The sequence below is a fragment of the Opisthocomus hoazin genome, chromosome 16, assembly GCF_030867145.1.
Source record: "Opisthocomus hoazin isolate bOpiHoa1 chromosome 16, bOpiHoa1.hap1, whole genome shotgun sequence".
NCBI lineage: Eukaryota > Metazoa > Chordata > Aves > Opisthocomiformes > Opisthocomidae > Opisthocomus > Opisthocomus hoazin.
This window is the reverse complement of record NC_134429.1, coordinates 17,853,394-17,869,951: the sequence shown is the minus strand read 5'-3', so window position 1 is coordinate 17,869,951 and position 16,558 is coordinate 17,853,394. Positions and strand designations below refer to the sequence as shown.

At 46.4% G+C, this 16,558-nt stretch overlaps 1 protein-coding gene across 4 annotated transcripts in view; it reads right to left on the bottom strand.

The window, feature by feature from the left end:
- Positions 1–13,155, bottom strand: part of SAMD11 (sterile alpha motif domain containing 11) — a 187,930-nt gene extending 174,775 nt beyond the window's left edge. For 3 of the 4 annotated variants that reach the window (XM_075437113.1, XM_075437116.1, XM_075437115.1), the window contains exons 1-5: positions 13,087–13,155; positions 11,797–12,058; positions 8,427–8,512; positions 8,012–8,079; positions 2,956–3,061 (exon numbers count right to left, since the gene is read on the bottom strand). The gene's annotated coding sequence lies outside the window, so the exon portion shown is untranslated. Of the gene's footprint in view, positions 1–2,955; positions 3,062–8,011; positions 8,080–8,426; positions 8,513–11,796; positions 12,059–13,086 lie in introns of those variants that run through there. The other variant, XM_075437114.1, reaches the window with a different exon arrangement.
- Between the last annotated feature and the right edge of the window lie 3,403 nt (positions 13,156–16,558).

The following is a 16,558-nucleotide window of genomic DNA, read 5'->3' as shown; positions in this document are numbered from 1 at the left end:
TAGGGATGGCAGACCATAGTCCTGAGAAAGCCTTGGGAGCCAGATATGTCCCCTATTTGCGCCTCAAGTCCAGCTGACAGTGTTCTGTTCCTAGAATGTATGTTTGTGTGTTTTCTTTTTTTTTTCCTTTTTTTTTAAATTTATTTTCATTTCCTCATTAGGGAAGGAAATACTTTCCTTGTCATTTATGTTCATTTATTCCCTAAAGCTTTATATGGTTACTCAATGATCATTAGATTTGTACCTTTCTAATATACACACATGTACAGATACAGGTAAGCATACACACACAGAGATAATATACACTGGTGTGAGTATACGGCTCATTTCAATAAATCTCCCTAAATAAGGCTCATTTTCCAGTGCTGCTTGCTTTCACAGCTCCAGCTCCAGCTGGGTCTGCGATTTATTTTGTTTATGGACCGGTTTTCATATAAAAGCACAGCACAATCAATGCCCTTCTCTACTCTGACCAAGCCAAAACCACAGAATCACCTACAGAAAGACAGAGGACACAGTCAAAGGCCACCTGGTCAACCTCTGTGTGGCCCCCAGGGCTGTATCTAACATGCCTAACGCAGAGAAGACGGGCGGTACAACAGAGAACAGGTCAGTGTGATCTATGGAAGCCACACAATGTGACCCGTCTGGGGCTGCATGTCTAACAAGGCTTAATTCAACCACCTAAGCAAATGAAAGAGAAACTCTGCATTTGACTCACATTAGAACCTTCCACACGGCAGGATCAAGAGTCTGTTGAATCCTGTTTCAGTGAACTATTTAGCATCAGCTTAATTCCAAATAGCACCATAACAATGTCAATTATATGAAAAATGAAACATGAATTTGTAAATAATACTGTCTTTTACTGTTCCCTGTTGCTTTTACAGGACCAAAAGCTCACTGCCAACATTTATTAGATTTCCCAATCTATTGCAAGAGGTAAATAGATATTACCCCTATTTTTTTGATACATAAATTGTGGCACAAAGGAATGAAATGAGCTGCCTAAGGTCATACAATGACCAGTTTAGGAACGGGATCGCTGGACCCATTCTTTTCTTCTAATTCCTGTGTTTCTAAACGGCAAACCCTCCAGCGGTTTGGCACACACTTGCAAATGATTGTCCAAAACTACCAATACTGGCACAACTCCATCCATACTGAAGCTAGTATGCTGTGAACAGAATTAGGCCAGCTTATTATCTTCAATGGAAACAAAGCTAAAGCAGCACCAACTGCAGTTCAAAATCTCACCCAAATGCAGAATCAATAAATCCCCAGAGGAAGTGACAATGGTAAAAAACAAACCACTACCAACAAAAAAAGCAAAACAAAAACCAGAAATGAAAACACAATCACAAGAACTTAAGGGTCACAGAGGAGCAAGAGTTCAGTGTCCTACGGCACAGTTCTAATCTGTGATACGGGCTTTTGGCTCAAGCAGTATGTGATTATGTTCAGTTTTTGTTCTTCACGCTCCTTCCTCTTTTGCCAAGCGCCCAGTCGCCCCTTTTCCACCCTCAGAGATGTGCTGTGTGCTGCAATGTTTTCACTTGATGGCTGATAGAGTTCCCCACATAGAGGTGGGAGGAAGGAAAGTAATTACAGCTCTGCTGCTGCACATGTCTGCTTTCTGGCCTGGCATCACAGCCCCAGCACCACTGCCAGGAATGCTCTTGGAGAGATAAGGATGCGGGTGCTGCAGGGTCCCCCTCAGACCCAGCTGCCAGCTGGTACAGGCAGTAAAGAATCAACGCATTATAAATTCCTGCAAACCTCACTTGTTTCAAGCCACAGAAATCACATCTAATTATTTAACAGTTAAAAATGAATGAATCTGAAGCTCGACACATGTTTCTATTCAGTGGGCAAAACTACAGCTCCAGACTCCTTCATCAAAACCCTGTCGGGTGGTCTAGCGGCAACTACCTGTGGGGTTTGGAGACTGAGATCCCAGCTCCAAAGTAGGCTCACCCTGCATAATACCGGTTTCATGAAGAACCACATCCTGCCATCCAATCCATCACTGGCAAGGGGCTGATGCAGACATATATCTCACATGTAGACAAAACCGCGGAAGGGCTACGTCCTGAGTATTTCCACAGACTACCACTGAAAACATGTAATACACCCCACCATTGCTACATGTACTAAATACTACATCGTTCACTGGACAACCCTGTAGAGACTCGGATTGGTAAAGCTGACTGTCCCTCCCCACAGCGAGATCAGCTCACTGACTCCAACAGACCTATTTATATGAACAATAATTACTTCTCTGAACAAGGGATTAAATTGCCAGCTATTAGACTCTCAAGTAAAAGCCGAAGTGACAGACACTAATCTCTTCAGGGTATAAAAGCAGTTTTTAAATGGTACTTTAACTGGCTGTGTAGTTTTATCCAGAGTTCCCGTTCCATAATCAGAATGCTTATGTCCTGCATACTGCCAGATCCCAAACCGACATCTGTCGTGCATGCATTTGCAGCAGTTTACCACTGTGTTTCTCCGTGCAAATTCTGTCATTGGCAGCATTCCCTAACTCCTTCCAATTCATGTGGAGCAGAAGGGGGGAGCGCAGTAGATTCCTGAATGTGCATGCACTGCTTGCTCTGTAGCAGACATGTGATACACTTAATTTTCTAAAATGCATATTCAGACATAAGGGACAGTTGGTCAAGGTTTAAGGTGTCTAGTGACTGTCTCCAGCATGAAAACTCTAAGAAGGTCTGGAGACAAGTGTTGTAAGGACAGCATATACATCGGAGATGACATCCTAGGTGGTTTTCAGGGTTACAGATGTGTGGACTTAGAGGTGGTGAAAAAGCACTTTGTGCAAGCTTACTAATCGTTTATGTCACCTTACTTACTTGGAGGGAAAAGGACGCAACGTTCCAGCATTCCCACTCCCAAAGAGAGTCTGAATCCAAATGAGAAAGAAGTGTTGCATACCTCACTCCTGTTGACGATCCCATCGAGCATCAGCAATGCAGAGGAGCTTTGCTTTCCAAGTTTCTTCTGCTCAGGCAGGAGTTGTCACTCACTGTGTTTGGTGAACCTAGAATAATAAAGGGAAAACTTCAATAAAAAGTTCCACCTCAGAGGCAGGTGCTGAAAAACAGTTACTAAACGGGAATATGGGCAATGGTCCTCCCACATTTCTAATATAATCCCACTTCCAACTAAGGCAACAAGGCCTCAACTGGAACGTCAGGCAAAACGAATGCTAAGGCACTCCTGCCTCTGCAGTATGTTAGAGGAGAGAATGGTTGGTCTGAAAGTGCAAAGGGATGCAAAACAGAGACCTTGGATGGTAAACTGAAAGCAGCAATTGAAAATGGAAACTGAGGGCGAACTGAACTCTGGCTCAGCATTGCTGGAGTAATTCTTCTAGCCACCACTACAGGACCTCCCTAACAAACCACTTGAATAACAGGATGGGGACGAGGAAGAAGGTAAAACACATTCAATGTTTGTGTATAATCTTGATTTTGCATGTGCATGAAGGCTTGAGTCCCAGCCAGTGCCCCTGCTTCCCCTCTCCTCACCAAACTTGGTTAAAAAAAAAAATTAGCTAAACAGCAGAGTCTCCCTGGTTTCCTTGGGTTCCCTTGACTTCCGTTCCCTCATGCTGTAAGAGGAATTGTGTTGAGCAGGCTTCACTGGATCTCAGAAGCTTAGCTATCTCCAGAGCAAGTCCTTGGGACAGAAGAGTCTGAACTTCCCACGCCACACACCACTGGCTGCTTGGAGTCGCAGGGCTTACAGTTTTGGTGGTAATATTCAAGGTCTGTTTTGCAAACTGCTAAGTGGTCACAATCTCATGGACTTCCAGCAGTTGTTGCTGTTCCTCCAGTTTCTAAGTAGATGAAGATCGGGGGAATGAAAGTAGCAGGAGCCCCACACAGGAGGGGGTGAAGGGAAGGAAAGGAGAATCAAGAGACAGGAAGGACCCATTCCTTCTCAGACACTCTTCTTGCACCCTTTCCTTCTCAGCAGAACTCCCTCACCTCTCTACCAACATACCACAACCTGTCAGCAGGCTGAAACAAAAGCCACGAAACACAGACCCAGGGCTGGAGACTGCATGGAACAGAGTTTAGGGCAGATCTACTCCAAGACTCATCTGTCCTAGCACCTTATGTTCCCCCAGCACTGTTATAATCAGAAAACAGGTCTTCCTTCCTTGTAGGCCGATAAATTCTCACCCAAAGGTCCATGAAGTTGGTATAAAGACTCCTACTGACCACAGTAAGATGCAGGCCACTCCAGCCTTTCTTCCAGAGGATCTAAAAACTAGCAGCCATGCCCTAATCTGAAATGTTCTCTGATCACTGCATTCTCTACTAACAACTCTGACACCAAAATTTTGCCCTTTATCCCCAACAAACCCAAGTAGGATTTATTCACATTGCACATACTCCAAGGGGTTAAAACCCATTTTGTTCTGGATACATTCTGTGTAACTCAATTTCTAAAGCACTAAATTGTAAGCCATAAACCCGTGTCATTATTTACTTTCTTGAAGATAACACGGAGCCAGCTTCTCCCTGCGTGTCTCTCTGTTTTGCTGCCTTTTGGAGGCATTCTTTGCAACTGCTGCATGGCTCAGTAATTCCCAAGCCAGTGCATATATGGAAAATCCCTGTCAAACAATAGCCCAGGAGAGGGAAGGAGGAAAGCTCCATTCACCACCAGACTTGGTTCTCTCGTGGCTCCCCCTTCCCCACACCCAGACACCGCTGTGGCCATCTCCCTGCCTCCTGTTTTGTGTACAGAAGGGCAGAAGTGGTCGCGCTTTGCACCGATTTGGGGGCAATGGCGAGCGGCGTGTGGCAGAGGGAGTGGGAAGGGGGTCACAGGGGAACAGAATGAACTTGTTCTCAAGGAAGCATGGCGTCCAGACTGGCGGGTTTCTTTTATCCTGTTTCACTTCAGTAAAAGCCTCAATTAACTCCACATTAATTATTAAATCAGAACAATGCGTCTTTGGGTTCCAACAGCTAAATTCTGTTACTGCTGTTTCTTTGGGGAGCTTAGCTAGTTTTACAACTTAGGACATAAATATCTTTCTTCAAGGAGTTCCTGGGCCGTTGGTTTTATTTTCCTCTCTGTGGGAGCATTTTTAATCACAATATCTCACGCGTGCAAGGAGGAAAGCATTTCTGGGCCTGTTGTACCTTGAAACCTTTCTACATCTAACACATAGAGCTTCTCCACACTCCAGGAGCAGGTGCTAGTAACACAGCCAGGAGATTTCACCCCCCAAGAAAGCTCTCAAATTTAGGCTCTCCAGTAAGTTGGAAACATTTGCGTAGCCCCTCTAAAAGGGGCTGCTTCCTTGTGAAATGGAGTGCTGGGTTTCCAGGTATGCATTATTCTTTAATTCTACAGCTGCTTCCCACTCTTCTCCTCCGTGGACGATCCTAGGAATTCCACCAAATAAGGCCAGTCTAGAAATACTTGCCTTTTTCTTACCCCACTGTTGCCAGACACACACACTTCTGGAAAGTTCTTCTGTTCTTAGCTGTTCACTGATCTATCTGTCTCACTGAGCAGAGCCAACCATCCCCATACATACCCTGCTCATGCCATCATTATCCCTTTTCTTGGCACACGGTAGCAGGACCGAAGACAGTTGCCCTCCATGCATTTGAGCGGTATGCCACAGACCCCTCAGGGAGAGAAGAACAGGAGATACTAATTCCAAACGGGAGCATTCAGAGCTCCTTTCCCGCCCTTCAACTTTGCACCACACCATGAAGTACTAACTCAGCACAACGCTAGAAACCTCTGGGCACCTATCTAGTCAGGCCTGTTAAAAATATTTTGGCCTCTCAGCCCTAACCTCTCCTACTCTCCCAGTATATTTTCAAACTCTTGCTCTTTTATATAAGTCTGATCATACTTTCCACTTTCTTGTCTCAGATTATTTTGGAGACAAATGGCTTTCCTAAAGTCTCCTGGAGTCACTGCCTTCCACCCATGAAGTTCTAGGACTTCCGAGGAACAAACAGCTCTAGCACTGTAAAACGCTTTTATTCCTTATGTGAATTTAATATCTTTGGGAAAGAGCCAGTCTGATAGAATTGAATGCAAAGGCTTTATAGCTACAAAACGGGTGCAGCAAGGCCTGGCAGAACCACATTGTCTGAACTGGAGGGAACTGACTCCATGGGTCAGAGGGCCTTCATTTCATAAACAGGGAAGTCTCCAGCTTCATGGATAAAGACAGAAATCCATCCCTCTCCTCCCATCCTTTTCTTCCTCAGCCAATTCTCTCCCTCTCTTTCCCGTGTTGTGAGTTTCTGCTGCTCTACTCTCCGTGTGCAGAATGAACGAAAGTGATTAAAGCCCCTTGGGCCATAATCGCTGCTGGAAAGAGGAGGGACAACTCCACAGGCTTCTCAGTCAGTTGTATGGGGCCCCTGGTCTCTGAAGCGCCTTGTCGCAGACAGAGAGGAGTGGCAGGGAGAAGAGAGTGAGGTCACCAGAGACACACTACAACACAGGTCAGAGAGCAGGAAATACAGCAAAAGGAAATAGAAAGGACAGCAGATATGAGAAGGGAGAGAAATGAAGCAGGGAAAAGAGGGTCTCAGCTAAGACCAACTTTCTCATTTACGCTGCCCCTCCTCTTTGACCAAAAGGAAGAGGGATTAAGGGGGTTCTCTACTCTTGCTCCTCCCAGACAGCACGAAATCACTGAGCAGAAGGTAATGGTTTCAAATCTGCATTGAGCCGAGCTGGAATACTACATGCAATAGATTGGTAAGAAGGGAAGGGAAAAAGTGGTGGCCATTATTATGTACCACCATAGGGAGAGCTTTGGTGCTGGGCACAGAATGAAGCTCCTCACTATAACAACAGAAAACTGGGAGACTGTGTGCATTTAAAAAAAAAAAAACAAGAAAAAAATGAAACAAGTATAGAAAAATAGACATAAGTAGGTAACTAAATTAAATAGGCAGCTCTAAGCAGGCAGCTAGTCTCAACCACCTTTTCTGTCTCCCTTCACTGCTTGGATTTCTGTTTCTGCTTAGACTAGGGAAGCTGGCAAAAATTCATGCTTGACCTGCAGTACCACTGACAACGTGTGATTTGCTTTGCCTCTGTTGGAAAAGACTGCAATATTTGCTGTAGCAAACTTACTGTCAGCCCACGTGTCCTTCAGTGATGCCATTGACCACAGCTCTCCAGTTTTCTTGGCAGAAATGACAAGGGGGAGGGAAAACCCACAATAAATACATTTGTATTAGAGAAGCTGCTTCCACATCTCTTTTGGAATAAAAACCAGAATGGTCTAGAAGGGGACCAGCAGTAAATGTTTTCTTCTAATCTTGAAAATGTTTCAAGATACTCCACACATTGTTGCCTGCGAGCATGACTGTGTGTGAGCTGCATTTGCCATCAGTGCACACTGTGCTCAGAATCTTTCTGATCTTGCAAATTTCAGGTGTAAGGTTATCCTGCAAGGCTGCTCCCTGGGTGCTGACAACACAACCCTTGCTCATAAGAAAAAAGTCTCTACAGCCAGATCTAAGTTTCTAGGAGTACCTGTCTCAGAGAAATGCCTGAAAGACACTACCCAGGGCTCTAGGTCACACAAACAAAAAAGGCAGGCAGACAAGAAGGCACACTGTGGGCAGGATGTCTGGCGACTGTGTGAACTGTGTGGCACAACCACCCACAAAAATGAGGCACTGGACAGTGCTGCACGCAGCAGGAATTCAATCCCTTTTTGCTACGCACTCCCCTGTGTACGCCTTTGGCAAGTTCCACATTGTCTGATAGAAACCAAGCTGCAGTTCTACATTTGCAAAATCCACTTTTCAAAGAGTTTTTAAGATCTTTGATGAAAGCTGCTATTATGCCTTACAGTTAATTAGGTAATCGTTATTATTTACTATTGTGGGAGCTTCTGGAAAAGTTGTATGAAAGCAGAATAGCAAGCTTGACCTTATGCACTCACATCTCAGTCTAATTCAATATTCTTTATCAGATGTACCTTTGCTGCAACGTTCCTCAGGGTAGGGGATCATTTGTTCTGCAGGAAGTTTGCAACACTTCAAAATGCTGTGAAAAATTTAATAAAATTATCATTGTCAATTATGATAAAGCTGCCTGCCTATGGATAGCAAAATCTATATATTATTGCCAATTTGGAAGGGATGATCAGTGGCAAGCGGAAAAGTCTCTCTAAAATGTTTTATCAAGGCTTATTTTAACGCCCACCTCCATTTGCATTTATGGAACAGAAATCTGAAATTTACAGAGTTAAATAATACAGGCAAATAGAAGAAAAATCAAGGGCAAGGACAAAGCAGCAGCCTGTTCAGGCCTGTCTGCTTGAGAGAAGTCCACATATTCACGCTGGAAAGCGGACAATGTCCAGTATAAAGCCCCATGATACTCCTACTTACGCTAGATTTATGTCAATGGAAATCCCCTGACACCAGCTGAACTGTTCTTCCACACCAGCACGACAGTAGAGTCGGGGCCAGTTTCTCTGCAGGTGAAGAGAAAAAAGAAATAATTCTAAGCAGTTTTTATTTGTAGCTGTGCCTTGTACTCTGCCCCATTTAAAGCAAGGCAGCATAGAACTATTTCTCCCTTCTGCTAGCCGGGTCTAATAGGAGCAGTAAGAACTGTTCACAGCTACATCCTTCATCTGAGCACCTCACAGCACAAACATTTCTCAATCAAACATCACTTTCTTCATTCCTGCAAGGCATATCTGGATGTCTGCCCCCACTCTATAGGTGCACAGGCTCACGGGGAGTTGGTAGAAAGGCTGGGAATACAGTCAAGAAACCCTAATTTCATAGGCCCTTGGTAGAACTTGCAGATGACACTTGTTTTTACACCAGATAACCCACTGTTTGCTAAGCAAAGAAGAGAGATATTTTGCTGCCAAGTGTGAAAATCAGTCATAAAACCACTGTCCCTAAGTCCAGTCAGGTTGGTCATTTTGATTCACAAATTTACAGAGAGACTCCCACAATCTTATTTTAGCAGCACCCAAGCACAAAAGGCAGCGACCTCCCACAGACTGGACACAATAGGGAAACACACAGTGAGCCTGATCACAAAGGAACCATTTCACTAATCCCTGGACATTTCTACAGGCTTCACCCCCCAGAGGATGCCAGCAAGATGCTAGTGGAACCCACCAGAAATGGACCTGTGGGAGCAAGTAAAAGGTCCTGCCATCTTGTCCTGGTCCAGGAATCCACTTTCACATGATTAATTATTTGTGCTGTTAAGCAAACATGAATGCTTTTAGTGCAGACTGAAGCAGGGCTGCTCCTAATCAAAAGCAGTCAGCTTTTTTATTTCTATTTCTTTCCCCATTATCTATTTTGGTGTTTATAAAAACCAAAGTTGGGAGCTGCGTGGCTGTGGCCTCCTCGCAGCAGTCAGCTTGCTTGTAAAGCCTCCACATCATCCAGAAAGACATACCAGATATATGGTTCACAGAGCATTCCCAGTGGGAGAAAATACCCTGTGGCGGAAAGGTCAGGCCAACGTCTTTGTGCCTGTGGGGCACAGAGGTGGTTCCCTGAGCTGGCTCCAAACAGGCCAGCAGAACGGGGATGGTTGGGATGGAAGAGCCCACAGATACTCAAGCAGGCAGACCCCATTCTCTAGAAACACGCAGTGTGAGGCACTGACCACCACTCCAGCCCAGAGCTGGGAACGGTGGCTGCACTTCGCCTTGCATTCTGTCTGTACCCTCCTTGACAGCTCCTATTCAAAATCCTACAGGTCCTTTTCTTTGGATGCTCCCACCCTCTAGTAAAGGGATGGTAAGCCAAAGTCTGCCCATGAGTCTCCTGTCCCATGTCGACGTGTCCAGGGGACAGCAGGAATATCTACGCAGTGTTCCTAACTTGGTATGAGAACTGCAGTCACTGGGCTTTTTCTGAGTGTGCAGCAGTCACACGTACACTGTCGATACCCCGCACTGGCTTCCAATTTCCAGGTCCCTGCTACCTGAGAAAAGCCAAATGCCTTGAAAATAACCACCAGTTTGTTACACCAATAGCTAACCGTATTTCCACGGTTCACTTCGATAATTCGCAGCCTGTTGTTACACGGAGTGGCCATTTAGCAACTCTAAGCACCAAGTTCACTGTGTTGGAGAAGTTTCATAGGCTGAGGTGGTTTCCTTTCGTTGCCTTTTCTTCAACAATAAAAAAATTACACCCCCCCACAAATCCATTTCAAGGCACAGCAAGAATAACAGACTCCCCCAGCAAAACACTGGCCAAGAAGCGCAGCACCTCATAACGTGTACATACATCAAAGTGATAAATCCTGAAGAAATAAATATAACCTAGAAGAGGAAAATGAACTCACTTCTTCAAACCTATCAGTAATACAAGCCACGGGCTAAGCAGGAGGGGAACGAACAAACTCAACACAAGCTAGGAAGCAGGAGGCAGAAATGCTCCTTTTGCAAAGGATCACATGACACCAATTACTGATAAGGCATCAAGAAAGGAGTGTAACAGCCGTGGAGCAGACCATAGCAAAATACCACCGTGCAGGCTGACAGGAATGCATTTTCCACTCGCTGTTAGCAGCAGGGACATCCACCCCCTATAGATTTTCCCTCCCCAAAGCAGCGTTAGTTCTTCCTTTATTTTGGAGAAGCTGCTCTGAGCTCTGCTTCCTTCTGCCCACTCCCCCGCTCTGTGCCCTGTCCTCCCTACCGATTTCCATGTCCTGCGGAGCAGTTCCCGTCCCTGCGGCAGCTCTGGCTGGAGGACTGCAGAGCAGACTCCCCCACCTCAGCTCCGCAGGGAAGAAGGGATAACACACACCTTTACAAGCAGCAGCCCGTCTTAAAACTGGGCTCCTGCTTGTGGGGCAGCAGTTCTCAAGAGGTCCCTTCTCATTCATAACCACTCTTTTCTGTTTAGATCCCGAGGGGATACACTGAGTAACTCCAACTGCCACAGCTGGCTCCCTTGTCTCACTAGCCCCATACATTAGCTGGGGGTAGTTGTCCAGTTCTACCGAACTTACAGACAGCGGAGATAAAAACCTTTCACAGACGCTACAATAAGAGGGGGCAAAGCACCACTATACCGCTATATTAAGAGCACTGAGCTACGCGAACAGCCCCAAGAGACATCTGTGTATGCTCCCAGATAGAAATCTTCCTGTGCTAAGGGACCGCAGAGCCAGACAGGTTGGAGGGGAGAGGTATTAAAACCATCTGAATTTGAGCAATGCTGGGCAGCTTCTACTTTTTTTCATTTTTTATAGCTACTTACAGTCCCAACTTTTTCTTTAATATTCTTTTTTTGGCACAGGACTGATTACATGTCTAATGCCTGAAGAAAAGTGGGAATACTGGAGGATTAGGAATACCTAAATTTATGGCAGGATTAGCTGGAGTTTTATCCTGCTTGACACAGAGAACTACCAGGACCAATCAAGAAGGACATTCCAGCCCTATTATCTCCTACTCCTGCTCTAAAGAACACAGAAATGAGGGATTGCACAAAAAAAAAAGTTTGACATTCATTTGAGATATTCCAGTCTGTTACAAGAAATCAGCATTTTTGTTGAATAATTCCACAACAATTTGAAAAATATTTTATAGAAGAATTAAATAAATAAAAAGTCTAATTTTTCTCTCGCTTAAATCAGTTTTACATAAAACAACATTAGGGAAATGAGAACGAAACCCAAAGAAAATATTTGGTTAGATCTCATTCCACTGCCAATGAAATTTACCACTGAGCTTAATGGAGTAGGACCAACACCAGAAATACCTACATCTTCCATACAGCCATATCGTTCGAGGCTCTGCTCAGATGCTGGTTGATGAAATTAGCATTTCTGTGACCAGAAAGAATGATTCGGGTGCTAATCTAGTGCAGGTTTCCTTGGCTGACCTTGGGCACGTTTCAACTCCCTTTCTCTGAAGCAGGAGCAGCAGCCCCAACACCCTGGATGGCTCCTGGGGAGACACTCTCACAAGGCTGCGTGGACTCAGCTTGAGTTAGTGACGGACGGCGACAAGAACAACGGACAGATCCTGCGGCAGGGAAAAATAAAACATGGAAGCATTGTGAGCTGATTTTCATATGGGAGCTGTAGGTTCTCAGCACTGCAGATCGCCAGCCACACACACACTCTGTCTCTAAAAGGATTTTCTTTTAGACTGAGAATTAGATCTTTTGAGTCTTTGCTCCTACACTGGGCTTGGCATTTTGAACATACAGATCAGGAGGTCGCGTAGTGGAGCTCGGGGTAACGACAGCGATTACTTCTCAGTCGGAAACGCTCGCTCAACCTTGTGTAATTACACTACAGAAATGCCGCAGAACAAGCCCGTGCCTGCCGCTCCCCACTCCCTCTTTCCCCCGTGGGCCCGCACCCCCGCCTTTAAGCCGGGGCGGGGTTACTCGTCCCAGGGCACTCTCCGCGCCCCGGTGCTGCTGCCCTCGGGCGGGCCGGGGACGCGGCGGCGAGCCCGCCCAGGCGGGGCGAGCCGCAGGGCCGCCCCCCCCCCCCCCCGCCGCTCCCCCGGCCCCGCGCCGGCAGCCCGCGGGGCGGCGGCGGCCCCAGACGGCGCGGCGCGGCCGGGGCGGGGGCCGGGCGGCTTCCTGGAAGCGGCGGGTGGGCGCCGAGCGCCGGGGGGGGGGAGCGGAGGCTGCGCGGCCCCGCCGGCGGGGAGCGGCCCCGCGGGGGCGGGGGGGCCGGAAGGCGCCGCGCTGCCCGGGGCAGCCCCGGCCCGCGGGGTGGGCAGGCAGCCCGGCGCCCTGCCGGCCCCGCGACGGCGGAGCCGAACGCGGCTCGGGTCGAAGGCGGGGCACGCCGAGGAGGGGGCCGTGCTCCGGCACCTCTGCGGCGGGGGGAACCCGGCTCCTTCCCCGCCAAGGCTCCCGTGGGGCCACGGCACCGTGCTGCAGCGGGACGCTGCCCTGTCCTCCGGCGCTGCTTCGGCAGGCCCTCGCCCCCGAGTCGGGGGGCCAGGCCCCCCCTGAGCACAGACCCCCTTGCTGCTCGGGTGCGCCCCGAGCAGCCAGGAGCAAGGCCCTGCGCCAGGCGCCGCAGCCGTACCCGTCGCGTCGCCGCGGTGAATGTGCGGAGCCGCTTGTGGTTCCTCTGCCGCTGCGCAGAAGGGCTTTTTTGCCGAGTCCGTCCCAGGTTTGGTTTCGCAGTGCTGCAAGCAGCACGCAGTTCGAGTCACTGGAGTAAGAAAGAAATACCCGAGTCATTCATTTGGCTCCCGGAATGCATTTTGGGTTCCCTGTGGCGTACGGAAAAGACGAGAGCGTTTTGGTACAGCTTAGTAACAGCAGCAGAAACTGATGTACCTGGAGCAAAACTTCTCCAGAGGGTACCTAGCCTGATCCAGGCACTGACTGCAAAGAACTTCAGATGGAAATAGGTTTAGGCCGCTGGAGCTTCCCCAGGGGCTGCCCTCTGCTCCCTCCCTTTTTTCTTTTGAGCAAGCTGGGGTAGAGTCCCTCCTTCGTGATAACAGACTATTGTGGAAGGCACTAAGGGGAATGCATTCTTCCCTGATATTTAAGGGGATAAGGTTGATTTGCTGGTATCTTTTTGTTTTTCTTATTCCTCCAAAACTGTGCAAGATGTTCTAGCTTTGCAACAATGAGGAAGAGGACAGTTTTTGCACTGAGCGTTGATAATGGTTGAAGAATTCTAAGTGTCTCAATGGAATGGTGTCTGCTCCAACAGGTTAAATTTACAGTGATGATTACTCCATATTTTCAATACTGAAAATTGAGCTGGTAATTTCAGTGGTTTATGAAAATGGTACATACAAAGAGAATCAGTGCTACTGCATGCACATCAGACTCTTGCATATTTGAATCCTGTACCAAAAGGTTTACTATGAGAGGTCAAGAATATTCTGCACTGTGAAAACATTTATGTTCGTCTTGCGCTACCTTTTCAGCTCTGCAGGCCCTTTGATAGAGGCTGTTTTCACCAAATTCATTCCCAGACATAAACAACCTAATTTGTCCTCAGTCAAACACTCGTGAAGAGAATTGAGTTATGTTGGAGGCATATTTATCATATGAAATCTCTTGCTGCCAGCACCTGAGCTAAGCAATTAGATTGTTAATAATAACTTATACATAATAGCTCAATATGCAAAATTGAGCATTGAAGTTTTTTCATCCCAACCTGCAAATTACTGTATTATGCCTCTTGCATGGTGTCTCTAATTTTTTATGATCAGACTTTTTCCCTTCTTTGCTACACGTTTGCTCCGATACAGACAGGGATTCACGAGGTACGACTCTGATGCTTCAGCTTTTAAACATGCCATTGATCAAAAATATTTTTGACTGCATATTAATAGAAACTCTGCTGCCTCCTTTTCAAATGCTGGCTACTGCTGGTAATAACATGACAACACTCAAAACTCAGTGATTACTTGAAAATTACAGGTTTGGATGATAACTGTTTCACTCAAGGATGTTACGTACTGTCAAGAGATGGCTTTTGTGAGTGGATCAGCGCTCTTAATTTTCCTACTTACTTTGCATCTGCCTTTTTAAAAAATTGGGGCTTGCAGGGTAAATGACACGCACATATGTGACAGCATCCTCTGGCCAACACCAAGGATTCAGCTGTGGGAAACCACCAGTGTTAAAATCATGAGCTTCCGTAGCTCTAATGAAAAAGGATTTACTGAGACTAAGAAACATTGAGCGGTACCTGATGGGATAGACAGGACACTGGAGAGTAGATGGCTCGTGTCACGGTTGGGTGAAGCCTGTTGGTGACAGGACAACTTTCCCTCATCACTGTGACACAGGGTGTGAAAGAAATTAAGGGGTCACAGTCCCTGTTGCCTCCCTACTAAATCTGCCCTTAAATGCATATAGGCATATGGAGCTTATTCCTCTACCTTTATATCACACAGCATCTTTTTTGTGTTTTATGTCACCTTTGTCCGGTAGATTTTAGTGTTTTTTTTTTAAAATATGTTTTGGTTGGTTTTTTTTAATATGTAAGCCCTGATGGAATTGAAAATAACATCATTTTCCAAGACATAATTTAGCCAGTAATAAAGATGGGCAACCCATGCCTTAAAGAGCACACGCTTAGACCCCAGTGACTTCAGTGGCGACCATTTACCTGTGTTTGGAGGGCAGGTTTCTTCTCTCTGTTGTTAGCCGAAACTGAAACAAAGATAAAAGGCATTGGGTTATTGCATATTTTCATAGCTGCAGTGGTGCAAGCTATGGAATTTAGTCATTTATTAGATGCATATTAAATATGCATGACAGTAAAAAGAAACATTGAACATGAATATAAATCTCTCTCATATACTAGATAGTCTTGTAGCTAAAGAACAAGTACAGACATCAGTGTCCACAGGCTCGATCACTGACTCTATCCCTGTCTTGCTGAGTCACACTAATACTTCTGCATCTCATTTTCTCCCACTGTGGGAATAGCAGTGAAGATTTACTGGAAGAGTTGAAGTCCATCCTCCAACCTGCACTTCCACTGCCTTCCCACCGCACTGGCTACCTGCACGTCCTCAGCGCAGGCTCTGTCCTGTGGCAGGCTCTGGCAACGGCCCTTGGGTGCTGCCTCTTGCCTGGGGGCTCCTGGAGCAGGATGGCTGGGCGCTTGCAGGACCACGCACATCCCCCTGGCTGCAGCTCTATGCTCACCATCCCACCCCCTGAGTCACTCTGGAGGGTAAATGTGCCCCACTGCATGGCCCCTGCGTTCCCTGATGTGGTCACAGCTGTGCTTGCATTCACATCAGGGCTGCCTCTGTCCCCGTAACGCCCTGATTCAGTATGGCACATCCTGGCCAAAGGAGAAACCTCAAATGGAGAAGTCTAAGGCTATTTCTTTCAGTGCATCTCCCCTGAAAATTTTGTCGAAAATCAACAAGTTTCTGTGAACTCTTTCAATTTTTCACAAACTCGCACTTTCAGTTGATCACTTCACAATCAACGTTACTCAGAGCCTCCAGGAAGCAAGCCCAGCTTTGTATCACCAACACACTAAGTCATTATTTTTGCATTTTAACTGACCACAGGAATAGTCCCTTTCACTGTTATAATTTACATAGGCAGACGATGCAGAAGAGTTAATGAATACACAGGATTGCCACTACATCACGTGGAATTTCTTACCTTTATGCTTTCCTTTGTATTTTAGCACTTTTGGATCCATCACCTCTGGTCATTCCTGGTATGTTGTAAAGGACAGCTGATGACTTCCCATGGTCGCTGGCTGGTACTTTGAAGATTTACAGCTGTGATGGAGAGCAATCTTGAATTGAAACAGACCAAAGGGAAGGGCATAGGAGGTCTGATTGGAAAAACATACACATATATTTAGATCAGACAAGGAGGGGATAAACCTCACCCATCTGTAGTACGTGACAACTAAATTAAACAGAAAGAGAGCATGGGGGAGAGGGAGAAAGGAATAAAGGAAAGGAAAGGAAAAAACCCCAGACATTAGCTTTGGTCCCCATCAAGCCAGCAGCTTTAGGAACACTTCCATCTGTGCCAGAAATGTGCTGCAC